The 9,256-nt window shown below is 41.3% G+C and overlaps 1 pseudogene; it reads right to left on the bottom strand.

Moving 5' to 3' along the window:
• Positions 1-4,411: 4,411 nt before the first annotated feature.
• LOC137769714 (fascin pseudogene) lies at positions 4,412-8,378 on the bottom strand (annotated as a pseudogene).
• Positions 8,379-9,256: the final 878 nt, after the last annotated feature.

Below are 9,256 nucleotides of genomic sequence, written 5' to 3'. Positions count from 1 at the left end.
TTAAAATATTTGTTAAAATATTGAGAATGACTAGATGATGTACTGTAGCGTATTTTAAGAACTATACAGCAAAATAAAAATTTGAAAACTAAAAACAAATTTGCATACTGCAAATTAAATAACTATTTTCATGTTCTTCATGTTCTGCATGTCCCATCTGCTTCTGGACCTATGTAATTATTCTAGTTCAAGGAAATAAATGTTTAAGGTCATTAACTGCCAAATAAATTTATAAAAAGAAATAAGGACAACTAAAGGTAAATGTCCAGCATTGGTTAGGATTTTATATATACATGCACAACACACATAAGCACACACATATGCATGTGTATGTATATATATATATATGTATACACACATATATATGCATACATGCAAATTATATACACACATATAACATGTATGCATATATAAGGTAACATGTAAATAACCTTAACTTCCTTATAGAAATATATGGGTCATTGACTAGATTTTTAAAAATTCAAAAGTACTCTGTCTATAAGTAGAATACATCAATAGACTAGAAGCAAAAGGATAATCTAGACTTTACCAGGCTTGTGTGGATAACAGAATTAACAATAGTTAATGTATCTCTTCCAAACAATATAGCATTGAGAAACCTTAAGGAAAATGGTAAGAAAAGCCATTTGAAATTGCAACTTCAAATTAACTTATTTACCTGTATTATTAGATCAATATATTAAGGAAATGCAGTAGAGAGGGTGAGACTGAACTATAACAGGGTATTGACCTGTTAACTCATAATAACATTATATTGGGAGAAACGTGCTAGATGTAATAAAATAGGTTGAGTTCATAAATGATTGAACAACTGAACCCAAAAGGCTTTAATTAATGGATTGAAATCAAAATTAAGGGAAGTTTCAAGGGACATCCCCAGAACACTTTTCTCTTCCCTGTTTGATGCAACAGTTCAAATAAGTTTAAAAATGGCATGCTTATCAAATTTGAAGGGCAGTAGCAGTTGGATGACAGAATCAGACTCCAAAAACCATTCATTTGCTCAACATTATTTAAAAATTATATTTGATAGAATCACTCATGCAAGATGGATTTTAATAAAATTCCTAATATGTTATTACACTTGGGACCAAAAGGTCAAATGTATAACTATGAGGCTTGTAAAAATGACTTAAAAGCTTGTCTGAAAGAAATGTTAAGCGTTGTGGTTGACAGTAAACTCAGTATCAGCCAACAGTGTCTACAGGAACCAGGAAATCTAATGTAAGCATAGGCTGCACTTAAGAGCCAGAGTAGATTGAAGTGGCAAAGAGATCAATTTTATGGGCTTATAAATGAATAAAGTCCAAGAATAATCAAGAAACATAATAAAATACTGTAAAGGTTACTAAAATAAACTTGAAAAGACAAAGGCCAATGGATTCCCTGAAGAATGTTTACAAATATTAAAAGAATAATCTCTGTATTCCATAGCTGTTCCAAACATATGTGTGTATATAAATTAGTAAAAAAATAGCCAAACTAACTCAGAAAAATGAGTGGCACACCATTCATGAATTTAAATACAGACTAAACATAATTTATACATTACATTAAAGTATAACTCAGTGGTTAATTACTTTTAGTGAAGAAATACATGTTTAGTATGTATAAATTTTCTGCACCACAAACAAGTAAAATAAATGTTTTATATATATACATATATATATTTATATAATTCTGCTCTGGTCTCCATTGACCTGGCTGGAAGAAATTCATCTCAGCAATGTTTTGGGGGGTTCTCTCCTTAGAGAGTTGGTGGAGGAACAGAGACATAAGTTGTGAAGAACATTTTGAGACGTGTCTTCTGGGTTGTAGTTTCTCCTGATCATGGCTCATGGACTCATTGCCCAAACATCCACATTTCCTTTAAGGTCCGTGGTTTCACCGCTTCCTTGCGAGGCTTTTGCAAGGATTTTTCAATGGTTCCCAAGATCTCAGTTTTAATTATCTGAACTGTATGTTCTTCCCTAACAAATTGCCATTGCTCTTAGATACCACGTGTTGAAGCAGACAATGGATCTGTCCCATTTAATGACATTCCTCTAAATCCAGTTATTTTCCTCTTAGGAAAAACTGAGACATTCCTTCAGTCCTTCCAATATTGGCCTAAATATACCACTTTCTAGCTTTAAAATCCTCTATTCTTGGCAATTTGGCATCATCATTCTATGACCCGATTTTTCAAATAAAGAAAAATACTTTGTGACATTTGCCTTCTCAGTACTTGGAAATTTTTCCTTCAGAATCTGCAACTCTATAGTTTTTATCAACAGGTAACTCTACTTTCAAGATCTTAGAGAAAAAGCCCAAAGACTTGATTTGGCAAACTTCTTAGGTGAGTAGTGGGTAAACTATCTATTAGCAAAGTGATCTTTAAATGTATGTATCTGTATAAATAAGAGCTCAATATACAAATTCAACCACATGATGATAACCATCAAGAAATGATTAACTTAATATGTCACATAAGATGTATGTATTTCACAGGTATTACACTATAATTTGATTGTCATTTGATATCATTCTACATCTGTTATACGGTAAAATACTGTAGAAGCCCCTGATATTTCTAAAGATGTGTAAAACAACAATATACATTAAGAGAATAAGAAATCATTCTATTCAGTGAGCAAGTGCCAGTAATTCGTCTTAAAAACAAGATGTACGTTATTTAGAAAACAACCCTGTCATTCTTTTGGTATTGTATTGGGAATTCATGCAAAACCTATAATAGCAAAAAAAAAATAATAATAATAAAGTACAAAAATACAGTAATAAGAAACAAAGAATTTAAAAAAACCACTTTTTTGCAGATGATCACTATATATGAGAATATCCAGGAAAATCAACAAAAATTACTAGAGGAAAAATTTTTAATTAAACTGCAGTGTACAAATAATGTTTATATAGAAGAATAATGACAATGATATCAAAGAAATTTGTATTCATTTCCTGTGGCTCCTATAACAAATTATAAAAAACTAGATGACTTAAAGCAACAGAAGTTTTTTTCCTTTATATTTCTGGAAGCCAGATACAGGAAATCAGTATCACTGATCCTAAATCAAGGTGTCAGCAGGGCCATATTCCCTCCAAAGGCTCTGGGGAGAATCTGATCCTTGCCTCTTGCAGCTTCTGATGGTTGCTGGCATTCCTTTGCTTGTAGCCAAATCACTCCAAGTGCCTCTGTGGTCACATTACTTGCTCCTCTTCTGTCTATGTAGTAAAATCTCCTGATAATTTAAGTCCTCGTGGAATATTGCATAGAAATTGACAAGTTGTTAGTAAAATTGGAAAAGTATATTAATTTAGTCAATAATTAACACATCATTTTAAAAATTAATGATGCCAAATTTGCCATGCCAGTTTTTAAAATACATGAAAAATTTTAATTACCACATTTTTTTTTTTTTTTTTTTTTTTTGCAGACTTGCCGTTATTTTATTTTGCTCTTTCCAGTCTGAAGCTACTATGTATCGTGGGCGTTTAGAGTTCTACAAATGACACTTTCAAAAAATAAAAGACCAAGACACCCAGAGTGAGATGCATGGTAGACACTAACCAGAGGCGAGGGGAGCTGGCAGGGGCGGACCTCAAGTCAGGGGCCAGGTGGCTTCCACAGGGCTCCTGGCTGAGCACGACGCCCAGCTTCCTCCTCCTGAGACCCAGGAGTCCACTCAGGAGGGGAGAACTGATCACACCAGGGGCTCTGGCTGAGGCTGTGAGGGGCCCAACACCACCAGGTGAGGACACAGGCCTGGGGCTGGGGCACACTGGAGAGAGGCGACCAATGAGAGCCCCCTGGTAAGGTGGGGACAGACTCTGAATTTGGGGAGGTGCCTCACCTGCCCTACCACTAGTGGGCAGACAGGGCACTGAGGCCCGGAGATGCTGTCTCAAGAGCTCCCCACAGGACCCCTTGAAGACCACTCATGGCTACAACCAAGCTTGCCTGGGGCTGCTGCAGCAATAACATTTCATTAAAAAAAACCAAAACCCAAAAAACACTGATTTGGTCATTTTTCTGCTTCCAGTCAGGCCAGAGTGAAAGAAACGAGACTGTGGCCCCTGCACCACAGCAGGATGGGCAGAGGCCAGGCCCCAGCGGCCACCAAACCAGGCCTGCTCCATGCACAAGGGGCAGGCGCCAGCCCCCTCCTGTCCCGCAGGGATGGTGCACCAGGGGGGCCACCCACAGGCTTGGGGCAAGAGCTTGGCTCCTGGGAATTGGGGGAAGGGCAGGCTCAGGAGGGGACAGGGGATTCCAGTTACACACCCGCCACTCCCAGGGGCTCGGGAAGGCCTCGCAGCCCTCCACTTCTCCTTGGCCTCTTCGGGGAAATCAGTCTGAGAGTCGTCTGAGGTCAGAAGAAAGTTCTAGCCTCTCTCAGGGCAGAGAAGAGAGGGCAGAGGGATCCGAAACCCCTCCAAGGACCGGGTCAGAGCCGCTGAGTGGCCCGGGGGGAGGCCACATGGGACAACAGGTGAGGGCACCGTTTTCTCTGGGTTTCCAGTTTGAAAGGTAAGGGGCTCCGGCCGCAGGGGAGCCCACCTGGAGAAGAGTGAACAGGAGGGGTCTGGGCAGGGAGGAGAAGGGGAGGCAGGAGGCGGGGCCTAGTACTCCCGCAGTGTATGTGGTGTGGTCCACGGTGTCAGCGCAGGCCCTCAGGAACCCCGCGTGACTCTCCTTCAGGGAGTGCCTGCCCACCTTGATGACCAACTTGTTGCCGCAGAACTGGAAGGGGAAGTCCACAGGGGTGTCGCTGCTCCTGGTGACCGAGGAGGCGGTGCCCACCATCAAGTACTTGCCCGTGGAGTCTTTGATGTTGTAGGCGCCGTCTCTGAACTCCAGCGGGAAGACGTCTTAGCTGGAGCGGTTGGCATCCAGGATACCCGTGACCTTGCGGCAGCCAATGAAGCCGTGGTCCCCGCGGAACACGACCCTGAGGCTGTTGATCAGTTTCATGAAGAAGAGCTCCGAGTCCCCTGCTGTCTCCACCAAGGCAGCCAGGTGGCCATTCCTCTTGGCCGTCACAAACTTGCCATTGGACGCACGCAGTATAGTCCTCTGATCATGCCACTCGATGTCAAAGTAGCAGCCGGTGTCCTTGGCGGAGGAGGTGGACGGCACACCCCCGGTGGCTGTCAGCATCCAGTACTCGCCCGAGTGGGTGCGGCAGGCGCGCTTTTTGGTAGAGCCGTCGATCTCCAGGCTGGAAAATCTGTTGGTTGGTCTCTCCGTCCTGATTGGCCGGCAGGTCCACAGCCTGGCTCGTGGACATGTTCCTCCTGTCGGCCGCCTGCAGCACGACCTGGGCGCAGCTCTGCTCCAGGGCGGAGAGCTCGTCCTTCCCCACCTTGGTGGCCTTGCCGCGATGGCGCCAGGTAGCGGTCCTCGCAGTCGCGGAAAGCCACCTTGCCGGAGCAGAGCTCGAGCGCGTAGCCGGTGGCGGGCTCGGGGTCCCAGGTGTAGCGCTGGTCCTGGAAGGCCAGCGTGGTAGGCTAGTTGACGCCCCAGGGCACGTCGCGGTCCACTGCGATCTTGTCCGCCGGCCGCGCGCTCAGGTGCCCGTGGCTCTTGCGGGCCACGCTGCAGATGTTGGCCTGCAGTTGCGTGGCGATGTGCACGCTCCCCTTCTCTGCCGGCGAAGGGGTCCGAGCGAAGCGCGACAGGCGGTCCTCAGTGCCGCCAAAGTAGAGCCGCCGGTGCCCTTCGGACTGCAGAGACTTGCAGCCGTCGTCGTCATGCGCCACGACGGGAAAGTGCTGGGCACCTCGTGTTCGCAGGTTACGTAGCCATCCTTCTCCGCCGCCAGGTAGCTGCCCGCTGCCCAACTCATCGGGCGGCTGCACCAGCATCTGCATCTGCATCTTCTTCAGGCTGCTGGCCCACTGGTTCACCTTGAATCCGAACGTCTCGGCCGTCAGGTACTTGTTGCTGCAGTTAATGAGGACGAACTGGATCTGCGGGGCCTCGGCAGTGCAGTTGGCGGTCAAGGTGGCGGCGAACCGGAGGCCCGTGCAGCCAGGGAGGTCGGTGGCAGGTTCCCGCGGTGGCCCCCTGCTCCTTTGTTCAGCTACCTCGGCCGTGCGCGCACCCTCAGCAGCGCTCTACAATCACCACAATTTTTTGACATAATATTAAAAAGAATAAAAATGTCCAGTGGAAAGAAAGCTAAAAATTGACTACATAAATTCCAACGATGATCAAAAAGGAATACAGAAATATGAGTCAGTATGTTTTCATAGTCTTTAAATCTGAGTTTAAATATTAATTAGTTAATCTCTTCCTTCATTCCACAAGCTGAAATAAACTGCAAGGGATATACCTAAATAGAATCAACTTGTCAAATTAAAGAAAAACACAGTGTAATATTTATTCCAAATCAAAAGAAGTTTGATCAGTGATGAGAGAAATGAGAATGTTAAAGCTGTGATGGGTGGTTTAAGTGCATCCTTCATAAAGTTCCATAGTAAAATTGTGCCAGGAATATTTTCAGACGCAAATAATAGAAAACCCCACCCGGAATGACTTAAGCAATAGCGGTGTTTAATTATCTTAAATAAAAGGAAGTCTGGAGATGGGCAATCTAGAGCTGATACAGCTCAATAATTTTACCAAGGACATTCTTCTACTCCGTTGTCTGAAGCTGGTTACTTTTTTTGACTATAGGCATATTGAAATGTGGTTTCCAGATGGCTGCAACACCTCCAGATATCATGACTGTATTCAAAGTAAATAATCATGGGAGATGCTGATAAAAATGGGTTTTTCCTCAGGTGGTTTTCTTTCTTTTTTTTTTTTTTTTTTCCAACAAAAGAAGAAAAATAATTCCAAGAAGTTTTTTTCAGAAAACTTTATCTTAGTGTCAGTAGTAAGAAATGGGTGATATGGCCACTGCTGGATGAAAAAGTGGATATCTGGCAAAGAAGAAAGTAGGCTTAGATAGTCATTACCAATCCCTGGAGTTGTGCAAATAACAGACTGGCATGCTTTAGCTGGGAAGAATAGGTAGTATGTCTACTGGTTTAGAACCAGACTGTGTGTAGCATAAACCTATAACATTAATGTAGCACTTGGTGGATAGTATATGATGATAAAATAATAAATTAACATGTGAATATAAGCAAACTATGATGCTGAAATACACCTATTAAATCAACAGAGGTAAGTTAAGATGGTGGTGTCCACTCATGCATTCATTTATTCATCCATTTAGCAGCTCATTACTGATTGTTTATATCAGGCACTATGCTAAGTCCTAGGTATATATTAATGAGTGAAATCATCTTTGCCCTGGTAAAGCTGAAATTTAATGGTTGATCTAGTAGAAACTGTTTAAACTCTGGGAAACTGAGTGTACATAATATCATTGGTAGCATTTAAAATAAATTGTTGCAGTTTCCTCAGAGATAAATCTTGAAACTCTTAACGTCTGTAAAACTATAGGGTCAATCCTGTGAATGTACTTCCATTTTTCAAAATTTATTTTTTTCTGAAATATCTGGCAATTTAATGAAACACTAGAAACAACCAGATACCTAATAGTAAGTGAACAGTTTATTAAGCTGTGCTTTATTCATGCATTAAAGTGCAACATGGCTATTGAAATGTTGAGGTTTAGGGCAATAAGCTTATATAGAAATGTATGTATACAGTAAGTGAAAAAGCAGATCAAATAAAAATATGTCGAAACTAAATACAATCTTCCTTAGCGTTCATAGATTTGAGAACTCCTCCTTCTTTTGCATTACGTAGGGAATGTCTCCTCTTCCTTAGTGGACCGTTATCAATAACTTGTCTACTGGGAAATCTTCCCTGATCCTTCCCCTATTCAATTAATTGATTTCTATCTTAGCACTAACAACCTTTTTATTAATTCCTATTTTATATGTTATTGTAACATAAAATTAGTTATGCCTGCTTCTCTCGGAGTTGTCAACACCTCTTTAAAGGAAGAAGCTATCCGTCATTCATCTCTATATTGTTGAGACCTGAGACATGACATTTCATTCTTGTGTCCTCAATATCTACAAATAGGTTTGTCACAGGGAAGGTGCTCAAAGAATGCTTGCTGAATGAAGCCAGCAAGTGCTCAGTAAACACTGGCTGAGTAAGTGGATGGATTCTCATAGAATTTCAGTCATACTGATGATCAGAATTATATTCCAAATTGTTTAATAAAAATTCACACTCATTAAATGCTTTTTTTCTGGAAAACATGTAACACTGACTATTTTACATACAGGATGTTTTTACAATGTGAAATCTAATAAAATATGTACAGAACTTTGAAGATCTATTTTTTAAACGGCAGCTCCCTATGGTTCAGTTAACTTACCTGAACCTTCATGTGTGGCCTACCGAACTCAATATCGCACCTGACTCAGCTTTGCTGGATTAAGCCTGCTACATAGTTGGCCAGACTGAATACGGTTGATGTAGCTCATTATCCTTAAATATTTACATGAATTCTTCTCTAGTTTAAGATCCAAGATCACTGTACACTTGTTCTTTTGTTTTGCATCTACATGAAAACAGAATGGGGGGGGGGGGACCGTGGTTACACATACAATGAAATAAGAGAAAAGGGTGTTACCCACTTTTATTATTTCCCTTTCAACAGATTACGAAAAAAGTAGCATTCACTGATTTTATAATGTTACCTACATTTCAAGAGGGTTATTTTATTTAGAAGTACTGAAGGCAAAGTCTTCCGACTCTTCCACTTGAATTAACACCAGGCTTAAAACAAAGGAAAGAGCACCGAATGAGTGGTTCAAATAAGAATGTGTACATACAAGTTCTGCTAGAGTGTCTGAATTTAACCTAAAATATCCTGGATCTCTATTCCAAAGTTTTAATTAAAGTGCCTGAGTATTTCTATTTTTTTCTTTCTTTTGTGGAGGTTTTAATATTTTATCCAATAAAGCCAGCTATCAAGATTGCTTTAAAAGCTGCTGACAAAGATAGACAGAAATAGAAGGTCTTTTGGATGTCAAATAAACAGTGCTATTTTCATTACATGTGTTTCTACAAATCTCCATGAAAAATCAAGTTTGGGCTCCTTTTAAGGACAGGAGGTATCTCTGTGTGTGTGTGTGTGTGTGTGTGTGTGTGTGTGTGTGTGTGTATGTGTGTCCTGGCTGGGGGGAGCTGGGGGAGTGATATGAAAGGATACAATGCAAAAGAAAAGAATTCTATCTCCTTTCTCTTAGCCAAATACTTTAG

This window comes from Eschrichtius robustus, chromosome 1 (assembly GCF_028021215.1).
Source record: "Eschrichtius robustus isolate mEscRob2 chromosome 1, mEscRob2.pri, whole genome shotgun sequence".
NCBI classification, from domain to species: domain Eukaryota; kingdom Metazoa; phylum Chordata; class Mammalia; order Artiodactyla; family Eschrichtiidae; genus Eschrichtius; species Eschrichtius robustus.
Note: the sequence above shows the minus strand (reverse complement) of the source record. Positions and strands in the feature narration are given on the sequence as shown.